This window comes from Carlito syrichta, unplaced genomic scaffold, assembly GCF_000164805.1.
Source record: "Carlito syrichta isolate Samal-C Ts95f unplaced genomic scaffold, Tarsius_syrichta-2.0.1 Scaffold309638, whole genome shotgun sequence".
Classification (NCBI taxonomy): Eukaryota; Metazoa; Chordata; class Mammalia; order Primates; family Tarsiidae; genus Carlito; species Carlito syrichta.
This window is the reverse complement of record NW_007253734.1, coordinates 5,034-18,906: the sequence shown is the minus strand read 5'-3', so window position 1 is coordinate 18,906 and position 13,873 is coordinate 5,034. Positions and strand designations below refer to the sequence as shown.

The window sequence follows — 13,873 nt, the reverse complement described above, 5'->3', positions numbered from 1 at the left end:
TAGTTGGTGGTTTAATATTTTATAGTCTTTCAACAAAATTGGACAAAGATTTTCTAAGGTAGAACTGAAGCACCATTAATGAGAGCAATTCTAGAGGCAGGGGGAGGTTTACAAATGATTCATTCCAATTCCCTCGTTGTACAGATAAGAACAGAGGTTCATAGAAGCGAAGGGACTCACCCTGCTCACAGCAGCAGGTGATTTAAATCAGACTCAGAAACTGGACTCATGTTGCCATAGCATCTTTCCTCCTTAGGGATTGACTCTTTACTTTGTTCAGCATACTATAAAAAATGTAGAATTTACATCTTTTACCTTCAAGGAATTTCTCTTCTAATGGGAATAAATCCTAATTCTTATCTGTGTTAGGTGGGTGTGTGATCTAAGCACTTAAAAAAAAATTACTGTGATAGATGATTTCTTTGATTAAATAATTTATTTGATTCTCTGTTGCAAAGTTATTTGGAGCAAGAATATGTTGTAAAATGCATGTGGGTATATATTTATATAAGATATAATTATGTATACATATATGAAATATAACCAAATCATTAATGGTTAATTCAGAATATCCAGGTAGTAATAGAAAACTTCAATCCCTTGTGCTTTCTATAGGAAGACCGAATTATTTTCTTATATACTTAAGCATTTTAATCAGTGAGTTTAAAAAGTTATTGAACTATATTTTAAGCTCTAATGCTGCTTCTTTCTACTGCATAAATTGGTCTAATATTATAACAGCAATAGTGAACTCTACTATCTTTTATAATAGTAAATGCTTTTCTAAGAAAAAGAAAGCTTTTGGAATTGTTTAAAATTAGAAGAAAATATGGTAAATTAGAAAGTAGAAGTTTATGATTTCTGCAGATGGAATGTCATATCTCAGCAATGAAAATGAATGCAAATAGGGCACCCTGCTTAAACATCTTCGCCCATATATGCATTCACATTGTGTGAGCTGTTATAGGAATTGTCTCGTGTTTGTTTAGGGAGAGAATAATGCAGACGTGATCCCTAGATGTCAGATTTTTTATCTTAAAATTAAATACAGAACCTAAATTAGCAGTGTTGAGCCTTGTAGCTCTCCTTAAGATTCTTACCTCCTCTTTGTTCAGTTTGCTAGTAGCCCATTGTCTAAAAGGGCAATTTATAGTGGACCTACTTTAAATGGCACTTGGAACTTTTTTTTTTTTTGAGTTGGAGTCTCACTCTGTTGTCTAGGCTGGAGTGTAGTGGCACTATCACACCTCACTGCCGCCTCTATCTCTTGGGCTCAGGTCCTCTGCCTCAGCCTTCTGAGTAACTGGGACTACTGGACAAGCCATTACACCCAGCTAATTTTTTTGATTTTTTGTAGAAAGGAGATCTCTCAATGTTGCCCAGGCTGATCTTCAACTCCTGGACCAAAGCAGGCTTTTCGCCTTGGTCTGGTCTCCTAAAATACTGGCATTACAGGCATGAGCCACTGCTGGTGTTTACCAATTAAGGTCTTCCGCCTCCGTGCTCCCCCCCCCCGCGCGCCCATGTAGGTAAGTATTCTAGTCATTAGGGTTGAGGAGGTTTTAGAGGTTAAATAATTTCACCATTATCATAATCTGTTATGAAAATGACTCTTGTCCTGTGATCTTTTGTATCATGTTCCTCCTTTTCTTGTTGCTTTATTACAATCCAGGGGAGGGGGAGGCTCTTGTTCAAGATCTGCTCATTATCAGGCATCTCTCAAGCAGATTATGGTACAGGCATATTAATGTATTTTAGGTGTGATACATTAAAGTATGTTTACATCATTTAGGAAGGAATTTTTTTTTTGCTTTGTTTTGCAGATATACAGATCAGCTCTCAAAATGTCTTCTGTGTCTTCCGAGAGTCTTCTAAGACAATTGCATTAGCCTCCTGCTAGTTGACTAATAGAATTAATAATTGTAAAAAGCACTCTAAAGCCACATGCCTTATGAAGTCAATGCTGGGTATGATTTTACAAGTATGTGATCTATTTTTTCAAGTGAAAATGTTAACTGGAAAAGTTCTTGGCACAAAGTAAAACATCGTGCAGTCTGTTATTTGTCTTAGAGATAATAACTTGAGGGTGGCTATAGTCTTATGGTATCTAACTTATGACTTGCTAGGGGAGTTTCTTCCACTTAGAAGTATTGCAAATGTGCTTATATTTACATAATATGTCACTCTGAAAAATTATGATGATATAATTCCAGTAAAAAATTATTTTTTCTATAACTACTTCAAAGTATATTCAACTAAATTTAGCACAATTTTTTTTTTAAACAGCAACTGAAGGGAACATGTTCCTGCCCCCACAACACAAAATAAAACCCAAATGACCTTTCTGATACTTCTTTGAAGTTTTAGGAGTTTAACATTCTTTGCAATGTATGTTATTAAGGGCTCTATTCATAAGGAGTCAGTGAGTCATATGTATTCTAAATGTCTGTTCTTGGGTGGAAGAAGGAACTGAAATTTGGAAAGATGGTAATTTAATTAAATCATATTTTCTCTCAGGCACTAAAGATGCTGGCTGAGTAGTTTTTAAACTATGACCCATTACATTTCTTCAAGATAGCAATAAATCTGTGAGATCTAAAACTTTTCTTTGTTTTGGAAAATAAGTTAATTTTTAAAATATTAATGAATTTAGATGTATTCATTTTTAAACATTTTATCATAGTTCCTTTAATATTTCAAATGTTACCATTTTCCCAATCACCTTGACATTAATATATGGGTATAGACCATTTTGTCTTCATTTTGATGGAAGGATAACCTTCATGAATTGGATTATTTCTTCATGAGGTTATCCTTTCATATTTTTTGTGTAGCTTTACTCATTTTATTTAGATGAGTCATTGTTGGATTCTAGTCACATTAAGAAAAAAATGTTAAAATACAAATTATATAGTTATTCAATAAGGGGAGATTATATTGTAATAGTTACTGAAGACATTATGTGTAATGGAAAAATTAACAATCAGGAAATTCTGGAGGGACAGGTAAGAGAAGCTGCACCAGGCTGTGACATATTTATATGTAAGAATGTTTTGTTCTCTGTAACCTAGAATGGCCTTTGCTGTAGGCCAAGTTAAAACAGTGGATACATATTTTGCTTGAAATTATATTTTAAATAAAAACTAATATATATTTTTTTGAGTCAGTCTTGCTCTGTCACCCAGACTAAAGTGCAACTGCATGATCATGGCTCACTACAGCCATGACCTCCTGGGCTAAAGGGATCCACCCTCCTCAGCCTCCCGAATAACTGGGACTATAGGCACATGCCACCATATTGGGCTAATTTTTTTGATTTTTTTTGTAGAAATAGGGTCTTGCTATGCTGCCCAGGCTGGGCTTGAACTTCTGGGCTCAGGTGATCCTCCAGTCTTGTCCTCTCAAAGTACTGGGTTTACAGGCATGAGCCATCACACTCAGCCTTTTTTTTTTTTTTTCTTTATATTTTTTCCTTTGTTGGCTACTAACAAAGTTACCCTTTGGTCTTCCATGTGTGGTATTCCCAAGCCCACTTTAGTCATTTCTGACAAAGGACTTGAGGGTTCCTATAACATTGACATCAATAAATAAGACATTACCATGCCAAAAAAAAAAAAAAAAAAGAGGTAACCGGTATCTTCTCTTTTCACGATGATTACCTAACCTTGTTAATTTTAAGGCCAATGGAAGGACATCAAGGTGAGGGGCACATCCCCTCCCTCCCACTGGAGACCAGATAGGCTTACCTTGCCTCAACACCATCCCTTTCACTTGTACTTCAGTCTTTCATCCTATAATTTTGTTGTTGTAGTTCCAAGAGGGAGATTCTATGGATGTTTGATGGATAACATTATTGATGCCTAAGAAAAGCAGTGTACTTTCTTAAATACAGTTGTACTATTTTTGACATTATTCACTAAAGTTCATCTTTACCTTGTAAACTATTCTTTATACTCTAATTAGTGCATTACCTTTGTTCAGAAATTGTTTTATAAAAATTATGCTTGACCAGCTTTTCATAAGCAAAGATATATTATATATCCAAAGCCAGTATGGTTCCCTAGCACTTGTGAGAAATAGATGAAAATGACTAAACCACATTGTTAATTTGGATTTTCTCAGCATGCTTTGGATAATCGTGGTGTAACTAACTCTGTTGAATCAGTCTCTAGAGCAGCGTCGGCTAATGAAGAGGCCGTATTTTATTAGAAAGTCACAGGTGGAATTTTCCAAGAGACATTGGGGTGATGACTCACACAGCACTGGAACACAGACCACAGAACACAGTCCTGGACTAGCCTTTGTTAATGCATTTTTTAATTGACACAACACAAATTGTTTCTCATTACCCTCAGAGTTCTGACTCATTAACCCCCAGTAGAGAATTTTGCCAGAGAATTCTTCTTTGGACCTTAGTTGATGCCACTAACTTAATTTGCAAGACACAGTTGAGAACTGGGCATGGTGGACCATCCCTTTAATCCCAGGGATTCGGAAGGCTCAGGCAGGAGGATTGCTTGAGCCCAGGAGTTCAAGGGCAGCCTGGGCAACACAGAATGACTCTGTCTTTACACAGAACAATTAAAAAAAATTAGCTGGGCCTAGTGACACCTGCCTGTAGTCCCAGCAACTCAGGAGGCTGAGGCAGGAGAATGACTTGAGCCCAGGAATTCGAGGTGAGCCATGATTGTGCCACTGCAATCCAACCTGGGCAACAGATCAAAACCCTGACTCTTAAACAAACAAACAAAAAGATCTAGTTGACCTAACATGTAGAGATGAATCATAGGAAACTGCTAATACTTAGCCATGTTAAGCTGTACAATGGCAATGTCATGTGGTTCAACTTAGTAGTTATCTTAGTCAACTTCCAATGTGCTCCTGATGGTGATACTAGACAATTCCTAGCAGGCTGTACATAGAACCCCAGGCTCAGTTAGATACTGCATAATGCTGGATGTGGTCCTGGTAAAACCTGACATGACCACTCTGGTGCATACCAGGTTCTCCTGCAACTTTCAGGAAAGACCCAAATGGGGCTTAATGAAATCTATTCATAGGTCAAAAAAGAAGCATTTGTTCTCCATTTCCTGAAGGTGATGGAGCAGTTTTCACTGTTTATAACATGGCTGTTTTGTCTTTTTGACTGTGAGAATATTTTGGTTGAAACTATGTTTATATCCTGGTTGTGCAGTGTAATAATATTGAATTCCACTTTATGTTGTCTATATACACATATATATATCGCATAAATAAACTTGTAATATATTCTATAAACATAAACATACTAGATATTTTATAAACATAATGTGTACATATTATATATAAAATATAACATTAATATACATATTATATATAATATACAACATGTATATATATAATCGACAGTAACTGAAGAAAGAAATTGGGCAAACACATGAGTAGTGGGAAAGAGTAAGTAATAGGAAAGGTAGACCTTGTAATAAAAGTGATTTATTCAATATTCATAAAACATTTAAAAATAATAAAAGAGCCACTCTTTGTCACTCCAAAAAATTCTAAATGTAAACTGTCTACATTAGTGTCAATTTCGTGGGCTATTTTTAAAATGGGTTATTTGCCTAGAGGAAGTATTTTATTATGCACCTTACAAAAACTTGAAAATAATAAGTAAAATATTTCGATTCACTGACCTGTCTGTAACTATCAAATAACCCTGTATCCACTTTTCCCTGTATTTTTACAGATATGGTCCGGAAAAAGAATCCCCCTCTGAGAAACATTGCTAGTGAAGGCGAGGGCCAGACCCTGGAGCCTATAGGCGCAGAAAGCAAGGTCTCTGGAAAGAACAAAGAATTTTCTGCAGATCAGATGTCCGAAAATACGGATCATAGTGACGCTGTGGAACTAAATAATAAGGAGGAGCATAGTATACATGTTCAGGATCCGTCTTCTAGTGGTAAGAAGGACTCAAAGAGCTCAGTCCTGGGTGAGAAGGCTGGCTTCAATTATGAAAGCCCCAGCAAGGGAGGAAACCTTCCTTCCTTCCCACATGATGAGGTGACAGATAGAAATATGTTGGCTTTCTCGTCTCCAGCTGCCGGGGGAATCTGTGAGCCCTTGAAGTCTCCTCAAAGAGCAGAGGCAGATGACCCTCAAGATATGGCCTGCACCCCCTCCGGGGACTCATTGGAGACCAAGGAAGATGAGAAGGTGTCACCAAAGGCTACTGAGGAAACAGGGCAAGTGCAGAGTGGTCAAGCCAATTGTCAAGGTTTGAGCCCAGTTTCAGTGGCCTCAAAAAACCCACAAGTGCCTTCAGATGGGGGTGTAAGACTGAATAAATCCAAAACGGACATACTGGTGAATGACAACCCAGACGTGGCACCTCTGTCTCCAGAGCTTCAGGACTTTAAATGCAATATCTGTGGCTATGGTTACTATGGCAATGACCCCACAGATCTGATTAAGCACTTCCGAAAGTATCACTTGGGACTGCACAACCGCACCAGGCAGGATGCTGAGCTGGATAGCAAGATCTTGGCCCTTCATAACATGGTGCAGTTCAGCCATTCCAAAGACTTCCAGAAGGTCAACCGCTCTGTGCTTTCTGGTGTGCTGCAGGACATCAACTCTTCAAGGCCTGTTTTACTAAATGGGACCTATGATGTGCAGGTTTGTGCTTTGTTTTGTGATCTTTTTGTACAGAAAACATTGCTGGTAATGAACTATAGATTCTCATGTGCATGTTAACACCAAGGTCTCAATACCAGACAGGTAGCCAGCTTGACCCAGCAGAAGAGAGGGACACAGGTCATAGCTACTTCATGCAGCGTGTTTTCAGAGTTGTCTGTAGCGTCTTATTGTGGGAAACAATCCCGACATTTCTATAAGTTTGGGAAAAGTATTTTTATGGAATTAGGTGAGCTTCATATATCTGGACACATATCATGGTAATTTGATGTTTTCAGTCTTTCAAAAATGACACTAATCTTTATGGTTGTACATGATAATATTTCATGCCTTGCTCTAGTTTTGAATAATAAGGCTTTTGCTATAATCATTGCTTCAGTGAGGATCTTTTCTGTGTTTTGGGTTAGGATTTGGTTTTACACTCATTGTCCAATGACTTGGGTCATGTGGATGGTTGCAGAGATAGACTTCTGAAAAGGAAAAATACTTGCAAACGAAAACTTAGAAATACCATTTTATATTGATTAAAAAGAAGTCAATGTGATTGTAAGTACTAGGGACACCAGAATGACCTTGGTGTAGCCCCATAAAGCATTCCTTTCTGCATTTAAGGAAAATGGCAATAATTTATGAAAGCATTTAGAAATAATTTAGATTCATATTTTATTAAAACCAGCATACTTTTTTGATCTACTTTTCTGTCTTTAGTTTATGGCATATGTGAAATGGAAAAAAAAGTTACCCTTTCAAATGAAATGAAACATCGAACTGAATAAAAGGAAATGTATACATTTAATTTTTGCAATTTTATCTTAGTCAAAACTCATGGTCAGCTTGTGAAAGTGTATTAGCTTTTGTTACAATCTGTTGATTTTTATTGTATTGTTAGGCCAGGGGGATTTCAAAACATTAGGTTTAATATTAACCTTCTTTGGAAGTGATTAGAAGTACTAGATAAATAATGAAATCACATCTCGCTTATTTGACCTACTAAGTTCCTTAAAATATCAGTCATTATTATCAACTCAATTGCTACAGCTCTATTGACCCAGTGCTGATTAAGAAAGACAGGCAAAGGGGTTATAAATAAACAGAAAGTGAACGTATTTTGCAATACTTGTAGGAAGAATCAGAAATTTCTGAGTCCTTTAAATTTCAGAATGGCACTCTTAACACTTTAAGGGAGATATAAAGAAGAGTTCTTAAAAAGTCAGTTTCGTCTTGTTAAGGCGATCTAAAAATTCCATCTTACTTTGTGAATTTCCACAAATAGAATTATTTCTGAGGAGCAGTAAATTAAGCCAACATAGTTATTATGCATGAAAGCTACATGCTTTGAACTGCTGTCTTATTAAAGATCATTTCACTGTCTTATGTCAGATACACTCTGCTGTCAAACTATGATTGGAAAGCAAATACGTGTTTTAGATAAAAGGGTTGGAAGTGAATAATGTCAGTATGTGAAATGGTGTTTTATAATTAGCAAGTAATATGATGTTAATACCTGGATTTCCGGCAGGAGTTTCAGTTTGTTCACTCTGGGGACGACTTCTGAAGGAAGCTGATCTGGGCTGTCAGGAAGGCTCTGAAACGAAGATTACGAAGGCCTATAGTTTGGAAGACTTGGGATTTTTAAACACACTTCCATTTCCCCCAAACAGTTATTTGTTAGGTTCTTGGTTATTTATAGTAAAGTTTATGTTTGGGTAGAATGAGCTGGACACTTTTCCTGGGCAGTAGTTTTAGAAATAAAACAGATGTGTGAGCTATCTGAGTTTGAGCTAATAGAACTAGAAATAAAACAGCTGATCCTAGACTATGCTGTCTACTAAATCCTCGCAGCACACAGTAAAGAAGACAGAAAGTGGTAGGAAATAGCATGCAGGAAGATAATCTTGTTAAGATCAATTTTTTTTCCAAAGAGAAATATTATTGCTAGAAATAGAAAAAAAAAATCAGTAGAAAAAATGGGTGATTATTTCAAAGAATCTTCAAAGATAAGTCTAAAGGGTTAACTTCCAGAACACAATATACTTCCAGGCCAAAGGCTGGCTAATCTTGTACTCTCTGCACATACTCCAGATATTGATGCAAAAACATGTCTGAAGATGAAAAACGTATTAATATTTTTATGCTGAAATAAATATTAAAGAGCTTATCTATATGCATAAACTAACAGCACATCTGAAATTCCCCGTTTTACCCACAAGTTTGTGTTGCTGAAATGCTACTTGAGAGATTCTTTCCTTGGCACTTGGACTGTGTGGAGGCTAAAAGCTGTGGGGGATAAAATGCTGATCAGAGGATTTCTTTACTGCACTGTCTTCAGAAATGTACAGTAAGCTAATGGCCTGTGTGTCTTTTTATAAAAAGATGTTGGTAGCTGGGCTTGGTGGCTCAGCCTGTAATCCTGCGCCTTTGGGAGGCTGAGGTGAGTAGATTGCCTGAGCCCACGGGTTCGAGACCCACCTGGTCAACTTGGCGAGACCTCATCTCTACATAAAATCAAAAATTAGCCGGGTGAGGTAGCACGTGCCTGTAGTTCCAGCTACCTGGAAGGCTGAGATGGAAGGATCGCCAGACCAGCAGGTCGAGGTTGTGGTGGCAGGGAGTGGCCACTGCACTCCAGTCTGGGTGACAGAGTGAGACTCCAACTCAAAAAAAAAAAAAAGATGTTGGTAAATGTGAGTATTACAGGCAAATAATCATTCAATTTCAGGAATTACTTATATAAATCTATAATTTCAGCTAATTGGAGAAATAGATGAACAATTCATTAATCTTTCTCAACTAAACTGACTTTTTTCTAAACATTCAGAACAGTTGGTGGTTAATGATAGATTTATGACATTTTAGGCCAAGAAAAAAGGAACAGGAGTCAGAAGCAGGGGGCTTAAAGAACTCTGTGGCTTTGATCTATATTTTGGTTTGACATGGATGTTTTTAAATCATTTGAACCGACTTGAGTGCAAATATGAGATATACAGTTGGGAGAAAGAGGTACAGTCAAACAAATTCTAAGGTTTCCAGTTCTAAGTGTAGATTATTTCACATGTATTTGGAGGAATAACTGAAATTTAGACATACGTATACTGAATATATCCACTTCTGTGTAAATTCTATCATAAATAACTGACTCAGAGAATTACAAATTCCTAAAAATGGTGCCAAACTACATTGCTCCTTTGTGCTGCATAGTAGATAGAGTTCTAGCAGGGTAATGGAGGTCACTGGAAATAGCTATGATCAAACCAGGACTGTCCTTTTTAAGTCAGTCGGATTCATGAGATTCTACCCCTACACCGTGAGTTAGCATGTCCAGCCCTGAAATCAGAAGAGATGTCAGTTCTTGACCAAGAAAAACAAGAGGAGGTATAATGACTAGTTTAGATCTAATTGATTTGACCAGAATGTTAATTTTCCAACTTTTTAGTTTCTTTGCATGTTTTGTCAATCGTTCTGCTTACATTTTTTTAAAAGTCATGGCTGTGGTATGATTGGTAAGCCCTTCATGTAATTTTTACTATTTATATTCAGCCTTTGAGGCTCACAGATAGGCCAATAATAAGACAAGAGATTGAGTTCTTAAAAAAGTAATTACAGCTTCTTTCTTTATAATCTACTTTATTATGCTTATATTTAAGCCATCGCTGAATGGAGGCCTGCATTAACCACACGAATGTTGCTGTTTCATTAGGGATGAATGTGCTGTGCATTAGGGCTCTTGCATCATCTTTATGGAGGAACTTTTAGCCCTCAGATCAGGTTATAAAAGTTGTGCTTCCCACGGGAAAGTGTTTATGCTGCCCCACGTTTATATGCCCGTGGTGTCTCTGTTGCCTTTTCATGTTAGGAAACCTTTTCTATTATTTTGCATTATTCAGGACTCCAAGAAGGTAGCTACTGGATTCCAGCTATTACATTTATCGTGGCCTTTACTAAAATTCTAAGGTTAATAGAAAAATCATATGATTCACTTATGAGGGACTGTCCTATGTTTGAGCTAGGAGCGCTATGTTTCTGTTTTGGAAATATTTGTATCAGAGTTGCACAATATGTCATGTTAGAAGTAGGAGAAACAGATTTGAGAGAGAGGAAGTCATCTTTTGGATTTACATTTTCAACATATTTAACTGTGTGAGCTTTATAGATCCTTAACATATACCAAGTACAATAATTTGAACACGGAATTACAGTTTGGTCTGAAAAAACCCAAAAAAACCCCAGGAACATTAATCTCATTTTGGTTTATTTTGACTTGTCTTGAATTTTATTTCCAAACATTTATTTTTTGCCCTGGTGTTTTCTTTGATCTGGATTAGGAGGGAAGTTGTAGATCTTAGCAGGTTCTGTTTCTTTGTTTTTCTAAGTTGAGGACGATCACATTTTAGAAAAAACTAGTGAATGAGACTTTAATTGATTCAGACTGTGTACAGAGTACAGAACGTTTGGCCTCTGAACCCATACTTATTTTCAGGGCTGTGTCTCTTTAACAAGTAATAAAGTGTGCAAAATAAAACATATGCTCACCTCAAGGCCGTAAAGCAGAGCAGAGTTCTGGCAGTTGCCAGGTTATTTTCATCCGTGGAGATGGCCGAGCTGGATAATGTAGCCACCCGGGTAGAGTTGCTTGATTATTTTAACTAATCCTTTTACCTGCGTGACAGTCCCATCTTTATTTAGCTTTGTTATATGAGAGATGTTATGGTGAATGTCAATCCCTCTTTGATTTTTGGTTTATTTGTTATCATTTAAAGAACACGTATCATTTTGTTAAATACCCGTATTTCTCCCCAGGCAGAATGTTTAGAAAAAGAAATCACAGTTATCAGAGCATCCAATCACATTTAGTTTTATTCAACTCTTAATAAAAGTTTTATCTCTTAGATGGCCTGCTCTCCTTAACCATATCAAGTCAGGAGGTTACTCAGTGATTTTTGTATTTTGGGTCATTATAATTGTAGCATAAGTGCAGCTGTTGGAAACACAAATACATAACTAGGGCGCCAACATCAGGAAAGTTTGGAGAGAGAATTTTGTTCGCTTTCTGATTTTCTTCATGGAGTCTGGTTTCAGGAATCATAAGACCAATAGACCTCTTGAATTCTTCATCAGAAGACTCCAAATTTTGAAACAAGTGTTGTGTAGTTTCAGAATTCTTGTTTAATTCCAACTCAAAGTCAAATGTAAAATGTAAAATTTACTTTTCTGTATAACTTTTAATTTGATTCACACTTTTTTGAACTTTTAGCTTATGTAATAAAAAGTGGCACATATCTTTTTTTTCCAATTTTGCATTTACACCTATTATATGTCTAAGATTTTATATTATATTATATTAGCTAACATTTTCTATTAATTTATGACATATATAATATAAAATAATATGATAGTAAATTATATTATGACATTTTATATTATATTATATTAGCTAACATTTTATTTTATATTAGCTAACATTTATTAAGGGGTTCTTTCCTATATGTGTATGTGGATCTAAATTCTTTATTTGTATTAATTCATCTTCATAAAAACTCTGAAAGTCAATACTAACATTACATTCACTTTTAAAAAATAAGAAAATAGGCATAGATTAAAGTAACCTGCCCAAGATCGCAGTTACATAAGTAGAGAGAAGGGAATGGATGTAAACCAGGCTAGATGGACTACAGAACTTGTCTTCACAACCACACTGATATATGGCCTTCCCGAATTCGAGTCTGAGTTTACAGCAATGGAAGATAGGCTGGTCGCATGTGAGGGAAGAAGCAGAAGACTGGTAAAACTGGCTGTTTGATGCTTTCTCAGTGAATTACATTGAATTTGGGGACTTTTGTAATCTCTTTGAGGTGTCTGTTATCTACTTCATGTAGTGCAATGCTACCTTATTTGAACTTACTAAGCTTATAATTGAAAGCATTGAAAAGAAAATTAAATTTGCTGACTTACCTTTTTTTTTTTTTTAATTACCATGATTCATTTTCCCTGGCATTTTTGCTGCAGAAACTAGTTCCGGTCGAGTGAGTAAGGGGCAAGTTTTGCTGTAAGCAATTAAGGATGCAATGTTTTATTCCCAAATTAAGGGACTGTTCATCCCTTTGCTTGATTTGTCTTGTACTCCTCTCTTTAGAGGACTGTGTTTTAGGAATTTATGGTGTAATTGGTGGTCTGAGAGTTGTCTTTTGCTCTTCTAGTTACTAGGCACTATGTAGGTTGGCTTTTCTGTGAAGATTAAATGTTAAGGAGACACACCTTGTTTTCATTTATGTCCTCCAAGGCTGTGTAATTAAGGCTTTATCCTCTGCCTACATTCAGTGCAGGAATGGGTGTGGAGGCAGAGAACAAATCAGAATTCCTTTAGAGTGTCTGATGGAGAGTGCTGGGTACCCCAGCCATGCTTGGGGCTGTGTGATGTCATTGGATTCTGAAAGAGAGAGGTGTGGGGCTCAGTGGGGAACTTGGGAATCCAGTCTAATATGTCTCCTTTCAGATTTAGATGACCTGCTGATGTAAGATTAAAGAACACCTGGGTTTTTTCTTGTGTCCAGTCACATGTTTGGGACTCATAATAAATGGTAGCTAGTTCTAAGACCTGCTTTTACAGCTGGTGGGTAGCGCCACCTTGATTTCACAGGCACCCCCAAGTCAACATATATAAAAGTGAAATTTCCCAAAACAACTTTTTTTTCTTTTTCCTCCTTTCTTCTTTACTCTTTTTCAAGTTGGTCAGGCTGGGAATTTTGGAGTTACCTGTATTTGCTTCTGATACAATCTCTTCCCAAACGCTTGAGGAGTTTGTCCCTTTCTTCCTGTCTTTATTCTTTTACTGTCACTCTCTTTGTGTTTATTTAGTAATTTCTTATTGGTTTCTTTTCTGCTTTTGCTTCTCCTTCTGTTCTCTTCTGGTCTCTTCCTTTCCCTCTTCTTCTGATCTTCTTGTTCCTTCCTCCTCTTCTCCTTTACTTTTGGTTTGTTCTTTCTTTTCTTCCCTCTTCCTCTATTTATTCTTTCTTTCCTCTTTCCCTGTTTTCCTTCCTCCTTCCTTCTTCCTCTTTGCTTCCCTCTTTTCCATCCTTTTTTCTTTTATTTAATTCTTAAAAATTCTACTTCTAGATCAATTGTCCAGTATTTTGTAGGATGTATGGGTCTACAGTGCTTCAGTACTTCTCTTAAAAAGTATTTTATCTAACTACATTTGTAT

The 13,873-nt window shown here is 36.5% G+C and overlaps 1 pseudogene across 1 annotated transcript in view; it reads left to right on the top strand.

Annotated features, from left to right (window-relative positions):
- Positions 1 to 6,654, top strand: part of LOC103269911 — a 50,986-nt pseudogene extending 44,332 nt beyond the window's left edge. Inside the window, exon 2 of the transcript XR_002482502.1 lies at positions 5,726 to 6,654. The product of XR_002482502.1 is annotated as a zinc finger transcription factor Trps1 pseudogene (transcript). The remainder of the gene's footprint in view (positions 1 to 5,725) is intronic.
- Positions 6,655 to 13,873: the final 7,219 nt, after the last annotated feature.